The sequence below is a fragment of the Serinus canaria genome, chromosome 1 (assembly GCF_022539315.1).
Source record: "Serinus canaria isolate serCan28SL12 chromosome 1, serCan2020, whole genome shotgun sequence".
NCBI lineage: Eukaryota > Metazoa > Chordata > Aves > Passeriformes > Fringillidae > Serinus > Serinus canaria.
Genome location: NC_066313.1, coordinates 63,883,462 through 63,905,742, shown reverse-complemented (window position 1 = coordinate 63,905,742; position 22,281 = coordinate 63,883,462). Strand labels below are relative to the sequence as shown.

Genomic DNA, 22,281 nt, shown 5'->3' with positions numbered 1-22,281 from the left:
CCAATAGCCAAGCTGCTGGTGGTGCCACATTCTCTCTCTTCATGTTACAGTCCTGTTAAACTCTGGGACTTGTTTCAGCTGAGTCCACCTCAGCTTCTATTTCTTGCCCAGTTATTTCCTGCTTATTTGCGTGGCTCAGTCTCTAACACTGATTTTCTCTAAGGAAAAGGAAAAAATAATGAACTAGACAGATCAAATAGAGAGGAGGATTACTTGATCTTGAGGACCGGATGATGGGTGGATGTTTGGGTTCATGCCCATGATCACATCTCTCTAAGTACAAGCATGATTCTTGGCATGATTTTCATCACAGATGACTAACATTCTCAAAAGAAATGCTCAGTTCAGGAAACAACAAATACCAGAAACTGTTTGAATGTAAATGTCTTGTGGGGGGGACGGAGGAAAGTGAAGAAGGCTAAGCTCAGTGGACAGAAGGGGACCTGTACTTTGGCCTTAGGCTCAGGAGCTGCTTTACATGGTGAGATAGACACATAGCTAGAAATATTTTATTTGAAATTTAAAGTTTTTGGAAGATGAAGAGAAGTGACAAAATGAAGAGAGGTCAGACAAAAAGGATGGGTAGGAGAGAGGTATAAAATAAGGAGAGGGAAAGAGCAACGAGACTGAGAGCATAGGGAAGTATGGAAAAGTGTCAGGCAAGTAGAACTCACAGTGGGGTCTGGGCAGGTGTGACCAGAAAAAAAAAAATTGAGATTGAAATACTTTATACAATAGAATTTACAGGATAAAATATTGTAAGGAAAATAGAGGTCCTGCAGAATGAATGCAACATGACAACAGTAGATGGGATCTGTGTGGGGAGAGAATAAAAGTTTTTGTTGGGCGGAAATATTCATGTTCATGAGGCAGAGATCAAAAATTGCAGAAGCAAAGGGAAATTATTTGGGGGAAGTTAGGCAGGAAAATATCAAAGTAAAAAATGCATGTGAAAAGTGGAAAGGAGATGAAAGAAGTCAGAAACAAATAAGCAGGCCACAAAGAGGGAGACAGGAAAAGAAACCTTGTCAAGAGTATCGTTCGGGGTTTTGTGTTACAGTTAATATCTAAGAACAGATCACCTCTTGATTTTTTATTTTAAGAAAGCAGTTTAAAACCACAACTAATGCCTTAAAGTATCCAATTCCTCTCTAGTCCTTTAAAGCTGGTCATAACAAGTTAACAATAAAAATATATGGTACTAAAACCGGAGATCCGATTTCTTAGAGTATCAGCCCACAAAACCAGATGCAAATCTTCTAAAAATTATTTAAAAAATAGAAGAAAATAATTCAAAATTAAAGAAAATAGGCATATGTAAGATTATCATTCATCAAATCCTTTTGGGATGGTAATGCTTTGTGAGTCTCTTGCAAAAGAAGAAAGGTTTAAATGCAATTGCTATTACATTTGAACTGGTTTCACATTACATGACTTACCACAACAGAAGGACTAGTATGATATTTTTCCCATTGGGGTGGTGTTGAGTGTCAAACAGTACAAAAAATGCAAACAATAACTCTGATAAAAGAGAGCTCTGGGGTCTAATGTTCCATGAGGTATGCAAAAGTTCAGCAAAGATAAAGAGCATCATGGCAGTGGTGCTACATGACAGTCATTCCAGCATTTTATAGACAGGCAAGTATAAAAATAGACTTACAGTCAGAACTTATGAGTTGAAAACAATTAAAATTTGTGGGTCTACATTGTAAATAAGTTCCAAAACTACTGTGAGAGCCCTACAAAGAAAAGACAGCGATAACTGCGGTAGATGATGTAGGTGCTATTGTTACGTGCTGCCACATTAGTTGATACAAGAAAAATCTTGCCAATTGTAGCATTTTACTCCATATTTTGACTGTATAGAAGGAAAACCTCTGAAAACCACTGTCTAGTTGAGGTTGTCAGGCACCACTGCTGGAGGTCACCTAGCCCAGCCTTCTCTGGTCCAATTAAGATCACTCAGAACTGGTTGTTCAGGGCTGGGTACACTTGAGATTCTGTGAGCATCTTTGAGGATAGAGACACCACGATGTCTCTTTTCAACTTGTTACAGTGTTTCACTACTCTAATAAAAATATTGGAATTTTTTTTCACTTTTCAATGGAATTTCCTCTATTTCAATTTGTCTTTGTTGAGCCACATTTGAGAAGTCTGGTTCCATCTCTGTCCATACCAGGTTTTCATACACATTAGAAAGATACCCCCATGTCTTTTCCAGACTGAACAGTCCCAGCTCTCTCAGTCTTTCTTGGTATGTAAGGAATTCCAAAAGATGGTCCTTAATTTAAGAAGTTTGTGAAGTGTGAATTTCCTGTTAGTATCCAGCTCTAAGCAGAAAAAAAAAAAATTCTGCGTTATTAAGTTCTTCGACCCCTTCTCTCTCTGTTATTTTTTTCTTTGTAATAACTTCTTCTTTTTAAACTTTCTGATTGATTTAATAATCTGAGTGTAATAACTAAGTTTCCTTCCTGCCTACAAAAAAGTATAAGTGATCACACAAACAATTATGTGCTATTTAATGCTCTTAAAGTATAGAGGTCTGCAATTATTAGGTATATCTAGGATACACGATGCTGTGATTTCATACATGATTTTTACTTGAAAATTTTCCTTCCTTTGAAATGTGCTGCATAATACAGAAATAGAGATTTAAAGGAGGAAATCTAGATTTCTGAAGTGAATAGTTCTGCATGCATCATTTATGTGTGCAAATAATCCTGGTATTAAATTGTATCCTGAGATTTCTTGTGATATTCCAGGACTGTGTATTTTTGTAGGAGGCCAAATTAAGGAACCCTTGAAAATATTTTATATCCCTGATATAAACTCTGAAAATGCATGCAGAGAACATTGCATCATCAGTTAGAATGAACCTGCTTTATGGAAGTATTTAGGGACTAAGATGAGATGTAGGAATGATATACAGAGGGAAAATAAAAGAAAAAAAGGTATAATATTCCACATGTTTTTAATGAACTATAAATTGAAGAAGTGAGGATCACCCCCTCAGTTGATATTCTGTCCATTTAATTACAATTAAATATTACTCCCTTGCTGATCTATCCACTGTCTTTCATTAAGGTCAATTTACAGAATGCTCCCAAATTTATAGAAGACTGGTCACTTCACGAAAGATAATCTTATATTTATGAAAATAAATATGTAAGATCTTTGATAGTGTGACAAAATGAGAAATGTGTAATAACAGGAAATGAAGAGCTTCAGAAATTGTCCAGAGAATTAAAATCTACCTGTGTTACAAATTGTGTAGTCAGAAGAAAGAATTTGGTGTAGGCTCAAACAGTACTGATGTTTCCAGGTTATCTAGGTAACACCTTGAAATCCTTCCAAAAATGTATGGCTCATCCTAGTTAACTTTGATCTGCTGTCTCTGTGTACTACAGATCTTTTCTTGGTTAATATGCTTCAAAAGTTGTCGAAAGTTGAAATATTGAATGATTGTAGTTGTGATCAATCAGAAAAGAAGTGCTGTATGTCCTGAATGTATATCATACCTTGTGGTCTGTACTTTATATATAACATATAACACGATATTTCCATTCTTTTTCATGCAAATTTTAAAAAGCAATTTTTTTTCCCTTTTCTAAATATTTTCGTGATTATTCTTCAGTATTTTAGGTTTTGAATCTGCTTTTAAAACTCCTTGCTTAATTCTTCTGCAACTTGTCCTACTGAGTCTGAAACCTACAAGTGACAAAATGAGTAACTGCAATCTCTTGTGCTTATTTCAGGAACTGCATCTTTCAAAGATAAAATGAGAATATAAAGTGCTTTTGGAAATTGCTGACATGGGGCAGGATAAGAATGCTCCTTCATATATTGATGTATATCTGTAGATATATCTTTGTCAATTAAAAAAATTAATTTCAAAGTATGTTTAATTTATTACATTACTTTTACACTAAATTAATCTGAGTAATTATTGTTGCTATTATTGTTATTCTTTTGAACAGGTTTGCTTTATGATTCTGTATAACTATCCCAATTGGAATCCAGACTGTTCCAGTGTAAGGATATTAAACTTCCTCTAAAATGTTTCACATGCACGAATTATAACTGCTCTCCTCTATTAAACCATTCTTTTTCTTTTCTTAAGTGGTAATCTGAAGATGTAATTCCTAATCTCATCCTTATTTTCTCTCTTGCTGGGGGCCTGAGTCAATAGAAGTATATTCCAACTTCCATCTTGTACAAAATTCTTTGCACCACAAAGCATTTTTATGGGGAGTTAGAATAAGGAGAGAGTTGAAAGGTTTTGTATGGATTATTTCGGTTTAGAGGACAAGCATCATTCACAGATGCAGCGATTGATAAAATTGGTAATGTTTTTGCTAAAGTAGATGAAGAAATTATTTGGTGTTTAAAGAAAGATTAATCACATAATTAAATAATTTCATTTTCTCTGGCTCATAGTTATTGATGCTGTATTAGGCTGACTGAAAGAATGTTTAAAATATAATTATCATTGCTACTCTCTCCACATCATATTGCCAAGAAATAAAATCTGTAGCTAGAAGTATTTCCTCCTGACAGACTCAATCCTGTAAGGCCTTAAAAATATATTTAACTTACTGAAATGAATATATTTGATTTCTGTGAGTATTCCAGAGGATAGAAACTATAAATTGGAATTACTTAGTAATTTTGAGAAGCAAAATATTATTCAGGTATTTATTTTATGCTCTGGGATTAAACATTCTGAGATTCTGTGTTGGTTAAAAAGATACACATTGATAAAACTGAGTGCTGTTGCTTACTTATTTTAAAATGCATTCCATGATAACACAGTATTTTGGTGATTAGTGTTAAATCATTTTTATTGTTAACCTTGGCTTTGATTGGTGTAATAGAATGAGAAGCTGTTTATCTGTCGGGACTGAACTAACTTACTGTAGGAATAAGCAACAAAGTCCTGCTTTGAGAGTGACAAACTGTAACCTAATTCAAGAGACTGAACAAATTACACAAAACATTTTTGCACTTCATTAAGGAAGTAGTTGTTACGATTAATGTGAAAGCTTCTGTCGTGTTCACTAGTTGATGTATCAGTGGAAAAATAAACTGACTCAATTTTGTAAATGTATTTTTTCATAGTTTTAAAAATAATAATTAAGGTGTAATTCAGGCCACCTGTCATCTCCTGAAAACAGTCATAATTTTGTCATGCTATCATCCCACTGAACAGCCAGCTATATTCTGCTTTATCACAAGAGGATTTATCACTGAAAACTGCTTCTGGAAGCTCACTAATTTTAAGTTCCAGTGAGTCCCTTACGTTTTTCAGTCATAAAATTGTTTTAAAACCAAGAATTACTTGCAGAAATGGAACCCAAAACTTATAATCACAAAGAACTAATACATTTTCCAACATTGTATCATACAACACTAGGTATATTTAAAGTTTAAAAGGTGCTGTTGGAAAAGGGTGTAAGTCAGAGTCACACCTCATGCAGGTTCACCCTCTGCCTGTTGAGAGCCTCCCTAGATTGAGCTGTTTCCAGAAGTGCTCCCAGCCTTCTTGATGTAAAGGCAACAAGTTGGTTCACTTCAAAAGAGACTCTGGGATTAATTATTTAAGCAGCGAAGGTAGTCATGTACCTCGACATGCTCAAGGTACTCAAAAAGAAATTGAGTGAAGTTCTTTAAGTTTTGAGCTTTAGTTATAAGCTAGTGAATCCTCTCCTACTTGTCTCCTGTGAGTACTCAGTATTTGGTTGTGATATGCCCAGATTTATTAATGTTTAGTGGAAAATCTGAGATAAAAGTTTTTTGTTTCTTCCTGGATCACAGAACAATTTTGCCTTCTGAAAGCTAAGTTTGTAATCATGCTGATTTCTGAATTTCACTATAAGAATGCTGTTCCTGTAGCAGTTATGTAGGATCCCAGTTGAATGGCCATATTCTGTGAAGATGCACTGCTAGAAGATATTAGAAAAGCCTTCAATGATATGTGATAATTTTCATATATAGGCAGCTTTACAGGCTGGATTTAACGTGATCATAAAAAAAGAAAAAGTTTCAGACTTTGGAAGTGACCCTCTCTCCAGTTCCAGTTTCTTATTTCAAATAGAAACAAGGAGTGTATTAAACACCTTGGGAGAAAAAGCTCCCCACTTTTCAGAACAATATTTAATTAACAGTCTGTTATCATAACAGTTTTCTGTAAAACAAGTAACATGTAAACTGAAATAAAATTAAAACCAAACAAACCACCAAACTCTTGATACAAAAGAAAGCAATTAAAACCTTATTCTTAAAGGCAGATATGTGGTGAAGTTATCAGTGAAGGTATTAGGACCTAGTAATGGAAGTGTTTCTATAGTTTTCTGAATCCCAACATTCTATTAATTGTAATTCCAAATATGTTTGAAAATATATATATTGCAGAATTTGTGGTTTGTTTCCTAATATTAAATTATTCAAATTGTAAGCTTCTAAGTTGTGGGTTATACCGAGATTTTCTTGTTGCTCAGTTTTCAGGCAGAGGCTTTCAATAGAAAAGCATCAAGATAATCATCATCCTGTGTTTACAGTTTTTTCATATAATAAACCTGTTGGTTTTCCACCCACTCCTGCTTTTTAGTGAGAATGTTCAGCCAAAATAATTTGATTCCAAATAATTTAATCTTTTAATTTATTCAAAACGAACCTTTTGTAGAGCAAGCAACACATTGTCATTTTAAACATAAAATACAGAGTATTATTTTATTAAACACTGCCACTAGAAATGAACCTGAGCTGTTAATTTGGAATAATATCTCAGCCTTGCAGACTCTTTGGACCCTTAGCTGTAGAAAAATAGGATTGTTGTAGCAAAATAGGGAGATGGTAGTTCTTAGGGTGAACATAGCAAGGTCTGGTACACAGCTCTGTTCTGTCAGGTTGCTGACGTAGTTCTGCATCATCACAAGCACCTGAAGTTCCTGAATGTTACAGGGGTGCCCAGCTCCTTTCCTGTAGAGATAGACTACTTATGTCCTTGCATGACACGCTCAGTGAGGGCTGAATGATTTTCTTCTCTTGACTGTAAATTTGATTTGCATTCAATGAAAATACCCCTTCAAATTTATATATTCCAAAGCTATGGTCATGATTTCATTACCGTATATTTGGGGATTCTCTAAAGTCCAGGAAAAACTGCAGCTTAATGGTTTTTGCTCAGTTTGGGTATTTTTGGGGAAGGCAGTATCAAATGTCATTATTTAATATGATTGTCTTCTGGTTAAGAACAATCTGGCTGCTGTGGAGTTCTGCAGATTTCATGCAAGGACTTAAATATGAAGGGAATTTCCAGAAAATATATCAGGTAGCCCAAGTGTTTTTGTTATATGATATATAATGTGTCATATGATATATGATACCAATTACTTAAGTAATTGGTATTTTCAGGAAAAGTATGCAAGGAAGCATTATTTTATCTGGCAAGCTTTAGAAGACTACAACTCAAGGAAAAAACTTAACTAGCTAAGTAGTTGATAATTGATTTATTCTCAGGCTCTTGGAGTGTCCTGTGCAGGGCCAAGAGTTGGTTTTGGTGATCCTGATGAGTCCCTTCCAACTGAGCAGATTCTATGGTTCTATGAATGTAGTTTTCCGAGGAGAACTGACCACTGTGAGTCATCCTTATGACTTATAGCTCTAGGAACATTGCCTGCATGAATTGTACAAGGCACAATTGCATGCTATCAGAATTGTAAGGAATCCAGTCTCAGTTGTTCACTGTGCACTGTTGTTGCTAATGTTGTCTTGTGCAATATATTAGAGTTACCATTAAGTAGTCTTAACTGGGAGAAGGTTTTTGAAAAGGAACATTGTTCTGGTTCAAGTTTGGCATTACAGGGCCAAATATTCAAACTTGATTCCATATCATCTGAGAATTTCTTAACATTTTCCTTCCTGTTTGGCCATCAGTGTCAGAACTGTTTACTGATGAGAACTTGAGTGCATTTTGTAACAGTTCATGTGCTGATGAGCTGTGTTGCAAACAGAAACCAATCTATTGGCTATTGCTGCTGGAGCTGCTTCCAAGAGCTTGTGGTTTATGAAAAGCTGAGCTGATGGTCTGAGTTTCCATGTGTTCAAGATGCTCAGTTTGAAAACCTCATTTCATGTGAGAAGATTTGTCTTATTCCTTCAAAATGCAGACATAGGTAGATATGTTGGTTGTTTGCTGTTTGCCTGGACAGCAATTACAGAGGCAGAGAGGGATGGAAATTGGGGAGGTAGCTGGGTTGATGGAAAGAAGGAAAGAGAGAAATGGGGAGAGAAGGGAGAGAGAAGTTGTTTACGAATTGGTATAACCAACTTATTTTCAAGCTAGTTTGTTTGCTGTTGTGTATTAATTCATGAATATTGAGAAGTCACAAGACCATGTTGGTGTAGTATTTATATAATAGCTTTCAGGATTAATTCTCTTTCCACTGTGTGTATGTGCACAGGAACCTGCATGTTTGCTTTTTTGAAATATTTTTTAGGTATGGTTGTTCTCCATGTGACTCTTAAAACATCTAATTTCAGTCCAGTCTTAATTGCAATGAGATACTGTGTTCAAGCTGTCAGCAAAGAATAAACTGATACTGCTACTGGTAGTAGAGACATGACCTGACATTGAGGAAGAGAAGTCTTAGTTTGAGGAGAATGTTACTGTTACTGCATAATGATGTTGGTCATCAATTAACGACGTATTAGTTACTAGATAAGAAAACAGTAGCATGCTAGGATTAAGTTAGCTGGGGAAAGGAAAACTGCACCTAGTTTTCCTAGGAAAATTAAGACAGAATTAATAATGTTACTGGTTTGTTTTAACTCATCAAAATCCCTACAAATGGCAGATAGTCTGACAGTGTACCAACATTGTTGAGAATTAAGGTTTTGTCAACACTGCCATTTTGTTAGGGGGAACTGATTGACCTAGTGGAAGTAAAATAAGTTGTCAGGAGTGTTTTAAATGGTCAGATGTTCTATGAAGTTTTCTTTTCTCTGTATTCATTGTGCTGTCTGCTATCACAAGCACTAAGACCACGCATACAGCTTAAACAATCCAGTTGCCCTTACTAGGAGGAAAGTTGATGGAATAGAATTTCCCTCTGCATACCCATTTTTTAAAAAAATGTTTCCAGCCTTTATAGTGGAAATACGGAATTTGAGACTTGAGTTGGTGTCAGCTGCATATTCCAATAATTTCCATTTGTGGTTGCCTCAGATTGCTAGACTTGCTTTGTTAGGAACCATAAAATCAAGGATATGATCTTATATAAACAATCTCTCTACTAAAAAGGATGAAGTCACTTTTATGGTTTCTTTGACAGTAAATTGAATTCTTGATACGTATGCTGTGATCCATCAATTCAATATACAGAGATGTAAATGTAATTGTTTCATTAGAGCACTGACTCTGTAATGTCACTTAAACTGGGACTTCAGATGGTGAGAAAAGCTGCTTAACACAGTGCAAAAAATGAGAGATTTTCCCTGTAACCTTGCTTAATAAATGTATATGAAATGGGAATAAAACATTTGGTGTAACTTGGGTTATTTGATAACCAAATGACTTACTACACAACAGTGCATTATTTTTGTAAGTACCAGACTGCAAAGAAAAGAAAAAACCCTCTAACCCTAGATGATTTTCAGCATCCAAACAATATTCAGTGCAAGTATTTGAGATGAGAAAGCTGATTTTTTGTCAGTCAGTCCATTTGTTTTGAAAAGTATCTCAAAAGATTCTACTACATTAATATTTCATTCAAGTGGAAGAAAACAGTGGTTCCTGTGAACTCAGGGACTGTGTGACAAAACAATTCTTGAAGTGTTTATTTTCCTCTGTTGAAAGCTCAGGTTATATTCAGGTTTTGATGTCTCAGATATACAGATGCTGAACACTGAGGACGTCACACTCCTAGAGGTGAATGACAGAAAATACAGCACTTTAGCTTCTGTGAGCATCCTTTTTGGGATCCTTCTGAAATGGAATACAGATATTTTAAAAAAGTACAGCCATAAGAACATCCTTATATAAAATGTAAATTTGATGGATTTCTCTTAAAATTTATTTGTATCATCATCCAGGCTAAAATTCTATAGGGAAAGACTGTTAGGAGCTGGCATGTATGTAGAATGAAAATTAATTGGTATTACCATTGTAGGGCATTCCTGAGGTAAATGAAAAAAACTCCGGAATGCTTGCTCACCAGGAAAAGTCTGGGCAAGGGATTGTACTGTTTAGGCTTTGATTCCTGTGAAGAATATGACTTTCATAGCTACATCGGTGCCAGTAAATTAATGATAAATAAAAACAGTTCAGAGCTGTTCTTTACCTTGGATGGCAGGCATGCATCCTGCAGCTTTCAACTGCAGATCCAAAAATCTTTTTCTAATTACAGTCTTTCCCAACCTAAGGAAAAAAAAAATCCATATGTTCTCCCAAGGAAGAGTTCCTGGCCAGTTTTGGTTTTTAGACTGTCCACAGCCAATTACAGAATGTTTTCTGTAGCTATACTGAAAAATCACTGCTAGGTTGAATGTCTGTCTTGTTGAGTTTCTAATGTGTTTTTTGTTTAAAAAAACTAGAGGCAAAGTTTTTATGGAAGTTTTATCTGTATCTTTTATTAGACCGAGTGCCAAAAACTCTCCAGCTTTTAGAACACAAGCACTTATGTCTGCTGAATGGAGTTAATCACTACTGAGGTCTGAAAGCAGCTGAAAGCAATTAAAAATTCAGATTTGGAAGTTCTGGTTTAAGTAAAAGCAACTTGATTTCTTCACCTTCTGTTCAATAGCTGGATACCATTTGTCCATTGTGTGTTAAAGATGATGACTTTTTTCATTAAAATTTCTGGCAGAATCTTGTTTTTTATTCTTCAATTGCTTTCTTCTCTATTCCAGGAGAAAACTCTTGATATTATTATTGTTATTATTTCTGGTATTACTACTACTACAGTGTTTCATGATGAGTTTTGTTTTCTATTTCTTTAATGGAATCTCAGCTCATATTACCAGTTGTGAATTTGTTTATATTAGTCAAAATAATGAACTTGGGATTGAGACACTATATTTTCTCAAAATATCTTGAGTTCCAAGTCACATGATCTGAGAAAATATTTACTTTTATTGTATGTGAAAAATAATTTTAGAATTTTCTACAAATGGTCTGAAATCTCTCCTTTATGACTTATTTTGAACTCTCTCCTGAATTTTTAATTCATCCTAATTTGAGACATTTTCCTTTGTGAGTGCTGGAAATTTCACTGATTCCAGATTACACAGATTTAGCCATGGCGTGAATTTTGAACTATGCAAATGGAGCTTTATTAACTCACAGAATTCTGGTAAGAATGAGTATTTTAATGTATCATCCTTCTTCCGTCTCCTTTCTCAAACCTACTTCATTTAATACTCAGATTTATTTAATGAAACCTTTAATAACAAAAAGAAATATTTGTGGAAGGGGTAACAATAAATGAAGAATAACAGTAAATGCTAACAAGATTTTCCCTGAGATTTTTTTCCCTTGCAATTAATTCCAAATATTTAATTCTCTCATCCTGTCTAGCTGACCAGGCAAGAGTCTCACAGAACTTTCTTTGGGCAATGGACTGGCACTTTAAAAGTTAAAAATAATACCAGGATTTTATGTTAAAAGTAACGATATATCTTTTCAGAACTTTTATTTATTTTTCAGACTTTATTTTTTATGAAGTAATCAAGTTAGTTAATAGATTCAGTAGGTAGCCCAGATTAAAGTAGGACATAGGCAAAACGGATATTTAGTGTAGCCCTTATATAACTTGTAATCAAGTTGGGTGAAGGTTACTGCCAATGGATTTAACTTAATTTCTGTCTCACATCTTGGACTGTTTTAATTCAGTAAAACCACAGAAACTGTATTTAGTCTGCATGTGGAAAATCCTATTTTTCTTTGTGTAAAAAATTTGTGCTAAGTGGGGATTTTTTGTGTTTTACTGTGTAATTCAGAACTGTTTATATAACCTCTGAGATAACGCTGTCTTTTGGAGTTGTGTTTGAATCTGCTTCATTGCTCCTTTTAGAATTATTCATGATCTAATTGTATTTGTTCACTTTACATGGATCCATCTGTGGCCTGCTCCCAGTAAAAGCCTCCTCATTTCATCCTCAGTCATTACATGTGAACATCTCACGCATTGCTTGGCTACAGCTCACTTTTTGTATAGCATTGTTCCTATGGTTACTTGCAGAGACTATTTCTACCAGAGTTTACTATCTGATTCTTTCACTTTTTTTTTGTTGCCTTGGTATAGTTTCTGCTGCCCTGACACTGTATACAAAAATCACATTATCTTCCATGATATCCTGTCACCTATATCTCAACAATTTTTTTAGAGATGTGAAAGATTTGGGAGCTGATTATTGTAATCAATTTATTTTTGGGAAGAAGGAATTGGTATCAGGGTGCGTGGTTTGAGGCTTCCTCATTTCTTTGAATAGTTTTGATTAAATGACTAAGTTTTGGAAACTACCCTGTTTTCTAAAGAGAAGCATTCCTCTCATTTTGCAAAAGTTTGTGATTTTGAGATTCATCTGAATTCTGTCCCCTTTAATTCCTTCCTACTTTACACTGTTATATTTTCACCATATCAAAAATCAGAATAAAGATGCTCACTTAAATTTCACTTTTTGGTTTTGCTTTTATGCCTATAATATGCATAAAATATGGATTAGAATAAAATAGAATAGAATATTTCAGTTGGAAGGGACCTGCAACAATCATGTAATCCAACTTTCTGACCACTTCAGCGCTGACCAAAAATTAAATCAAGTTATGTAACTGTATTTTGGCAAGATTATTAGATTCATTTTAGACACCTTAATACTGTTGCTTTAAGCTTGACAGATTTATTGCTTCTATTATTCTAGTAAATCTGGGAGGAATGCCATTAAATAATGTTCTTTTAAAAAAAAAGATGGAAAACACTAAACACTGATAGATAAACATGGCAAACGAAAAGGGATTTCCAGTGCTGACATAGCTCATAATTTCTCCTAAAGGCCTCTTAAGTGTCTTTTGCCAAAAGTCTGAAGAAAATACAAGCCTGCATTCTTACCCTTTTTTCTTCACTTCCTCCTGCTTCCTAGCAGCTTCTAGGAAAATTTTCAGATGATGTAATTGTTTTGAATTGCGTTGGTTTTCTTTCTTTTACTGCATACATCTTCAAGAAGAAACCTCACTCCCTGGGGCTGCGTAATGACAAATCTCTAGCTTTGTATAACTGACACAAAAAAAGGAACATTTCAACACACATATTTTGACAAATATACCTTCTTGTGCTGTCTCTGCATTTGTTTACAACAACATATCCTTGGAAAAATACTTGCTAAGTGTGGAGTTAGATCTCTATCATAGCATGAAAATACTATTTGTGGTGCACAGGATCAAAAAGGGCTGTTCACAAACCCTATCCTGTTTAAAGATCTATAAAGATACTTTTCATAGTTCTATTAAAATTTTAATTCTTATGAACGCTTTGCCAGTTTCTTTTTAAATTAACTTTTTTCTTTCTTTCTTTCTTAATATAAGCTTACCATTTGATATAATAGAGCTGGAATTGCATAATTCTCACCAGCATGGACAGTGGGCATCTCATTGATGCTGGGGCTTTCAGAATTCCACACTATTCCATGCTGTTGCCGTCTACTTTTTTTTTTTTTTTTGTGAAATATACTATGTAAGAGCACTTTATTTAGAGTGTGTGCTAGTGAGAACAGAGTTTTCTGGGCGCAGAATTAAAACAGTTTCAGTCTGACCTGACAGCCAGAAGGAGAGAAAAAGCTGGCAGATTTTCCTAAGTTCTTTTCAAAGTAGGAAATAGTTTCAGATACTTCTCCCTCTTTGGTCTGCCACTGCCTTTAGGAAGGGAGAATTAAGGGAATATTTACAATCTATAAGAGAGTATTTCTTGTTATCCTGGGTGCATTGCTATTATAACATGACAGAAGAGTTTCCATTCCAGAGTTAATACCTCTGTGTAGTGTATGAGTGCATGCATGTGCTAATTCAGGTACCTCAATACTATGCTCCACTAAATGAAATAAATAGGCCCATAATCAGCACTGAGGATCATCCCTGTAGGCTTACTCAAGTGAATGGAACTGCATCATTCTGAGTGTGTTTTAGATTTTCTCTATGCTCTGATGAATTCATATTTTCAGGTTTTTCTTGCAGCAATGAACAGCACAGTGATGGGGTGGATTCTGCATGATATTAAAGTGCCTGGGACGTTTGCTGCTGTCCTGTTCTGCAGCTGATTTCTACCTCTAATTCAAGAGATGGTGATAACTTTTGGGACCAATCACTATGTGTCTTGTTCAGTAGGGTTCCTACTGATAACCCAGTTACTGCTGATGTGGGCCAGATTGTGCCCGTAACCCAGCTGAAGAGTATTCAATTCTGTAGGTGCTTTGCATTTGTTAGCAATATGTACTCTGGCATTAAATCTAGATTTTGATTAGAAGGTGAATATTTATATTGTGAAATCAGTTTGCCTCCCTAATTTGATTTTAATAGGAAGTAGAACTGAAAAAAAAAAAAAAAAAAGCCCTGGCAAAATGTTTGACAGAAACAGATAGAAGGTATGAGAAACTAGTAGCATTCAGAGTAGATTTTATTCTGTTTTGTCCATCAGGTTCTATTTTAAAAATATTCCTGTAAAAATAGAGTCCTTGAAAGAAAGAAAGAAAGAGTGTTTAATATAAATTGTTTTCTTCTTACAATACAAAGCATGTATCATTTTGAGACTTACTTTATTTTTCTGGGTTTTTTATGAATAAGGTTTTTTAAACTTTTATAAAGCAGAGCTTTTAATCAAGTACAAAGTTGAGATAGTTTTGTAGTAGGTTTTTTTCCTGAGAAGAAAACTAATTTTACAGGAAATATTTACCTAGAAATAAAATTCCAAAACAGCAGATTTATTACATTTCCATAGAATTGGCAGGCATACAGGTAAATATCTTCACTATATTTTTGCTATCTGAGAAAAGGGTTTAATTTTCCCTAGCTTTAGCTGTGTAAGAAGTTAGCTATCAAGGAGGAGATTCATTTGCTAATGTCTGAAATGTAGCTTTTGAAATCTTAACAAGTCATCTCCTTTCATAGCCAGTGGAAAGTAGCAGACATCTCTGGAGAGTGATACATCTCAGTATAAAATAGGCCAACTTGAATCACCCTCTGGAAATGCCTGTGTCTCTTCATTGACTGTAGGCAACCTAGATGAAGGGTTTGGTCAGAATGATTAAATTTTAGAAGGTTAATTTAAAATTAGCTGGGTGAAGCTGTCGATGTAGGTAAATTATTTTTAATATGTGGATGCAAAATTGTGTCTGTGCATTGTCTGTTAAATGATTTCCAAATGGTCTTTGGAAATCATTGGTCTGTTTTAAAGTATTTGATGAAGTTCAGTGTATTCTGGGTATAGTAATAAAAAGAAATAGGGAAATGTTTATCCTTTTCATTCGCACAAGAAGTTGTGTATCACACACATGCAGTTTGGCAGGCAAGCAAATCATGTTTTAGCTAAGGACTGAAACTTCTGCTATACCTCTGAATTCACTGTGAATTGTGTCTGTTACTGAGTTCTGGTAGTTGTGTTCATGGCATAACATGTACATATTTAGTGCACTTAAGAGACTGATAAGTCTCTCCAAACTGGCAAGTGCTGAATTCCATCTGCACCTCCTTACTGTAATAGCTCCTCCTTAAAAATATATCTTTAAATACCTTATTTGGTTCCATTTCTATTTGTTTTCAGTGCTATATGGGAGAATTTTAATCTCAAAATTCATAATGTCCTGCTGTACTTTCAGCATGTTGAAACACAGAGAGAAAGATCAGATTTGTCTAAGCTATCCTAGAGAGTTTAATTTAGTAGTAGTTTTCCATGTCTTATTTATTTATTAAATATAGATGTAATTTTTCTTATCATTATTGCAAAGAAAATGCTGATAATTCTAATATGCAGTTATATGTTTAAAAGCATGAACATCTAGCCTGAATAGTGAACCTGGACATCTCAGCTATATTAAAAGTTTATGGTCCTTTTGTCTTTAAAGTCTTTATTTTTCTGAGACACCAGAATAAATTTGATTGCTTAGCTATTAAAGGGAGAACTTATATTCATTTTTGTATAAGTAAGGATGTACCTTATAAGCCATAAAAACCCCTCACATACACATGATCATTTAGACTGTAGATTGCTTTTATTTTATTTTGTCTGTGCTTTGAGTCTCTTAATCCATATTTGCCTACTGCATTTCAAAAGGGAATCAAATTGGTTTTGTGGTGCATTAATGTTTTATGCAATATTCCATAGAGAACATTAAATCAAAATAAAAGAAAAAGGTTGACCTCTAACACTTACACCCATTTCTTATGTCAAACTGGAAGATGTTGAAAGCCTTATATGGTCGTAACCCTTCTATCTAACTGTGACCCTCCTTAACATTAAGCAGGTGACTCGATTAAACATAAATCAGGCATAAAATGCCCTGCATGAGGCAGCACAGTGAATCAAGCAAATTATCAAATGGCAAAACTCGTTCTGTGCTCTGGGCAATGTAAGCTGCCAGCACTTATACATCAAAACTTCACTCAGTGTAAGATTGATTTTATTTTATTTTGTTTATTTTAATTCCCTACAGCAAGCTGTGTTAGTTGTGTAAAATGCTGTCTGCATCATTACGTTCCTAAGAAATGCTTTTCTTGTTTAGCAAAGGCCAGTTGCAATCTTAAGCAACGTAATCTGTCTCAGGCTAGATGTGCTGCTCTCTGTAGTGGATTCTAGTGTGGTTGATATTTTGTGCAGTACTAGCAAAACTTCAGCTTCTGTGATTGTATAGATTTTTTTTTTTTTCTGTTTGTTTGTTTGTATACATACACTATCAACTTTATCAAAAATATGAGCACCAAAGGGATAATGTTAGAAAATTGAATCACCAGTAGCCATTGAAGATATTTTCCAGTTTCAGTAGAGATGCTGGGATTAAAGCGTGTAAGTCCAATCTTAAGGCGAGAATGAATTTTTATGTAAGATGATACATGTCTTCCTTTCACAGTTGCTTTTTATGCTGCCTTAAAACATGTCAAAATAATCCCCAGCAGAGGAGCCTAAAAGGAATGTCAGCTCTGTGGTTATGTAAATCGAATTGAGTGCTTTACAGCAGGTTAAGATTTTTATAACTCAGGAGTTGTTAACAGCCAGCTGGTTTGTATCTGTTTTTTATGGTTATTCTTGTCATAGGCAGCCTCCACAATTTTTAATTATATTTTATGGTATGTGTTTTCCCTCCTCTTGAATCCCACAGCCGCTCTTTGCTTCAAAAGATATTTTCCACTGGGAAGAGGAGAAGCATTGCTTTGGGACTCCATCATTAGAAATACTGTTGTATAATTACCTCCTGGTAACAACAGAGGAGTGTGACTCTCCATTGCAGATCTTTAACTTGCTATGCCAGGATGGAAATCTGTAGTATTCTGCACACCCCGTTAGGCTGTGATGCCTGCAGCCCTTAACTCAGACTGTTCTGCTTTTAAGGAACTGATTTACAGTTTTTATTGCATTCACAATGCAAATTCCTCTTTGCTTCACACTTCAGGTTTGAATGCATGCTTTGTGCTTTGCAGATTTATCGTATTCCATGTTCTGGATCACTACTCGTTTTCGTAACATACATTCTCAAAATGCCTTAGTCTTAATTTTGGTTTAGTGACCCTAATAGTGATATTGGACAAACATAATCTTTTGAATGTTTTTGTAGCAGGATAATTTCAAGAGTACAGTCTGATTCCCATCTGGAGTAGAAATAATTTAACATATACTGAGCACTTTGTTGGAAAACAAAACATCATTCCTGACAGCCTGAAAAGCCAATGCCTTTTTTTTTTTTGTTAGACTTCGAGAAGTTATGAAATATTTAGTTCTGTATAACTGTGAAGACATCACCAGAAACTCCATTCTTGAATGTTTTACAGCATTTTGTGAGTCTCCTCCCTCTGCCAAAGGAAACAGAGTGCCTGTTAATTGTCTTTAATGGTAGATCCTCCTATTGAAACACCTCCTCTCCTTGCAGAAGTAATGATGTAAGAGCAAGAGGCTTAAATAATTGATCACACAGAGAAAGCTGTTTGTTAGATGGTTAAAAGACTGTTCAGCTTGTCAACCGTAAGATAACAAAAAGACTACTATGAGCCTGTTTTTTAGGTGATGTTGGGAAAATTAACACTTGTTTTTAGTTAAAGTCTAAAATAGTTAGAGACAATCTCACTTGAAAAGACTATTATGAATGTGCAAAGCAAATAATATATGCTTTTTTGTTGTATTCCAAGAATTGATTTCTGTAATCCAGTTTCATTATTTTAACAGACTGAAATCGATAGAAGTATTATCATCATACCTAATATATTCAGACATTATGGCTCTATAGATCTTCTTGTATTACACAATATTATATTTAAATTTGAATGTTAAGTGTTTATTCTGACCTACTTATGGTCTAATGCCCAATGTCAGCAGCTTCTGAACTTCAAATATCTCTCTCTACTGTGTTGGCTTCATATTAATTTCTAAAGCTACACAGGGGCATACCATGTAACTTAACATAAAGATGCAGGGTAAATATTTATTATCATAATTAGCCTGTCTGGTCGGCTAATTTTTTAAAAAATATAATCCAGTAAGAAATTTAAAAAAAAACCTTTTAGACAGTTTGCTTTAAAACAGCAAGTTTGCTGAAAATAAAGTTTGAATATTAGCAAAAACATACTGATATTTGCAAAATACATTTCTCATTTTTGTTTCAATTTCTTTTCCCCATATTCATCCATTTAATAGTTAAAAATGGAGGTGAAAATAATAATGAAAAAAAAAGGAAGATACTCCTTAAAATGCATAAGATAGGGTACAATTAGTACAGAACAGGAACAGTATATACTAAAACTGCGAGATATATATTACATTGCTTTTAAAAAAACACATTGTACATAGACATATAGTATATTATTTCTAAAAAGATCACCAAAAAACCCAGGAAATCTCACAGACTTTATATTTAGCAGATTAGGTACGTACAAAATGTTTCATGTTTTAGCAATTAGGGGACTGCAGCCACAGTTCATGACTTCACCTTGCCACTTACCCCAGGCAAAACTGCTGGTATTTGCCAACCATGACCTGCAAAAGTAATCGTCATTTCTTTCTTCTCTAAGGCTGTTAAGGATAGTGTCTGCTGTTTATTGATGTTTATTTGTTCAGGATTCCAAAATATATCTACAGATGATACCCTGCAAACTAGAGAATTTTAATTGCTTCTTGTAAAGCATAACATACCATAACAATTTGAAGTCGAAATAGTTCTGTATTGAATGAACTCTGCTTTAAAGCAGTATTTGAACCTTCCCTAAAGTCTGTGTTTGGCTACCAATGAAATTCTGAGACAATGAGAAGATACCTGCACATTTCAATTAGGCAGTAGTTTGTCAAAGAACATAGATACTCTTTGGGTGGCATGCAGTATGCGACCTTCTTGGAACAATTCATTTGAACAAATAAAATAACACAGTTTTGACTTAAGTGCAAAGTTTTCATAGTTATCAGATATTATACATGAAGGTGTTTCAGAGGAGCAAAGTCTGTGCCAGATTTCACTGATCCAATGTAGATGGAAAAATGCATCAACAGCTGAAGCGGCTGTTGGCCACATCAGGCTGTAATTCATAAATTTATGCTGGATGGCCCTTTGCGTGAGAATTTCCCCCAATGTTCTTACTTCTCTGTTGAAAACAACTGTTAATTTTCTCCTTCATGTGTGTACACTTTTGGATTAGAAACAAAGTTGAGAATGTGTATTTATGAAGTTCTCAACTCAAAATTAATGTAGTGATAAAGAATTAAACATTATCCCACTGTATCCTTGAACAGGTAACCTGATGTAATACTTCTTAAATATACACCTGTGTTTTCTTGTCTGTAAGGGATGGAAAGATTATTAGATAATTATATTGTTTCTTTTTCTTTTCAGGCCATTAAAAAAATCTGATAGCTTTATGGCACAATTAGATTTGTCGTGTATTTTTTAATCCTTAATATCCTGTTTTTCAGAATACAGCTTCCGTTACAGTCAACAAAAAATAACTAGTCACATTTTACAAACATAAGGTAAATTCATTATATTCCTTCTCATGATTGTCAGAGATTTAGGAAGAGGGCAATTAACACTTAAGTAGCTCAGGTAACAGCAGAAGGATGGGGTTTTTTTTTAACTTCATTTTAATAAAGCCTTAAGCAGCTTTCATGCAATTAAGAATTTTTGACAAATCATCAGAAATTGAAAAGTGTTTTGATTTTTTTTTATGTGCTAAGCTGTTGATGTTATGCCCTCCGTCCTTCAGAGTTTGAATTGACCACATGTTAACTTGAAATTCAAGTTGGTAAAAAACTTGTATCTGTTTCAAGAAAAACACCACAGCTAAACTAATAAAAATATTTATTTCCTATTCTTTCTTAGTGTCTTCCAGGCTCAAAAGTTTGTGACCTTTTAAGGTGTGTGGTAAAACTGAAAGCAGAGTTTCATCTTCATAGTTCCTTTGTGGATTTTTATCCTTGTACATGTACACTTTGTGCTGAACTGCTGCCCTCACTTCTTAGGCAAATCTACCTTCAATTTATGGACTTTGTTTGGCTTTATAGATTTGGAACAAGGGCTGAAAACAAAATTAATGCATGCTTTGAACTTTCTTTATTTTTAAAGCTTTGTACAACTCTTGCCTGATTTGTAGTGATAATCCTTCTGTAGAGTAAGGAAGTGTTTTCTCTTTTCTCCATTTTGAGTAAAGGAATAAAATTAAAATGTAGATGACATCTGATACTTTCTGGTAATGTCAGAACTAAAACTCAAAGGCCTCTAATTTCTTGTTCTGATGGTATTTTTAACTAAAAGGGTGAACAAAAGAATTCAGATATTATTCAGATACTTTCTTTCAGTGTCTCTTTAGATTCTTCTTGCTACTACCTAAGGATTTCCATAGAAGGTATGCTTGGCACTTTTGGTTAAGCATAGATCTTGTAGGTGTGGGGTTATGTTCTTTTTGGATCTAATTTACAACTAACTGAAGATAAATTATAAGAAAATGACAAACAGGAGACTCAGGCCATCAGCAGTCTAACCAAGCAACTGACCTAGGGGCATTTCTAAAGCTGCCAAAAATAACTGTTCATATAATCTGTCAAAAAGCACAATCCTACTCTTGGATAAAATATCTTGAATAATTTGCACCTGGGCATTTTATACGGACATGTAGGATGAGAAAAAGAAAGTTAATACAAGGTGAAGTGCACTGTGCTGATGGCATTCTGCAGATAGAATTCCTTCTGTAAATGTATGAGACACTCTTGTTAGTGGAGGACTGGTTTGTGGAGACACATCACGAAGGTAGGCACTTTGAAATGGACTAAATTTTTTTGTTGTTGTTTATATGGTAGCTTGAAGTAAAAATGTTCATTAAAATACCTCTTTTATTAAAAACTCTAAGATTAAGGTTAACTGATCCTGCAATTGGATGCAAAAAATAATTTGATTGTCTTGAAAATGTTGGTATTTCACAGAATCAGAAAAGGGTTTGTGTCAAAGCAGACCTTAGAGATCATCTAGTTCCAACCCCTCTGCCATGGGCAGGGACGCCTCCCAGTAGACCAGGTTTCTCAGAGCCCCATGCATCCTGGCTCTGGACACTTCTTGGGATGGGACATCCACAGCTTCTCTGGGCAATCTGTTCCATCACCCACAGTTTAAAATTTCTTCATAATATCTAATTTAAACCTACCCTCTTTAGCCTAATGCCATTAACATCTGTCCTATCACTACATGATCTTGTAAAAAGTCCCTCTCCACCTTTCTTGTAGCCCCTTTAGTTACTGGAAGGTCTCCCTGGAGTCTTCTCCAGGATAAATACCTCTCCAACTCTCCAACTCTCTCAGCCTGTCTTCACAGGAGAGGTGCTCCAGCTCTCTGATTGTCTCCAAGGCCCCTCTCTAGACTTGGTCCGGCAGGTCCATGTCCTGCTTATGTTGTGGGCCCTGGCTGAACACAGTGCTCCAGCTGGGGTCCCACCAGAGCCCAGCAGGAGGGGGGAATCACTTCCTTCAACCTGCTGGCCATGCTTCGTTTGATGCAGCCCAGGATGCAATTGGATTTCTGGCAATCTGTTAGTTTGGTGAGGAATGTCAACTATTC

At 34.9% G+C, this 22,281-nt stretch overlaps 1 protein-coding gene across 6 annotated transcripts in view; it reads left to right on the top strand.

Moving 5' to 3' along the window:
• The window catches only part of DACH1 (dachshund family transcription factor 1), a 353,381-nt gene that overhangs the window by 149,202 nt on the left and 181,898 nt on the right, over positions 1 to 22,281 (top strand). The window lies entirely within an intron of this gene.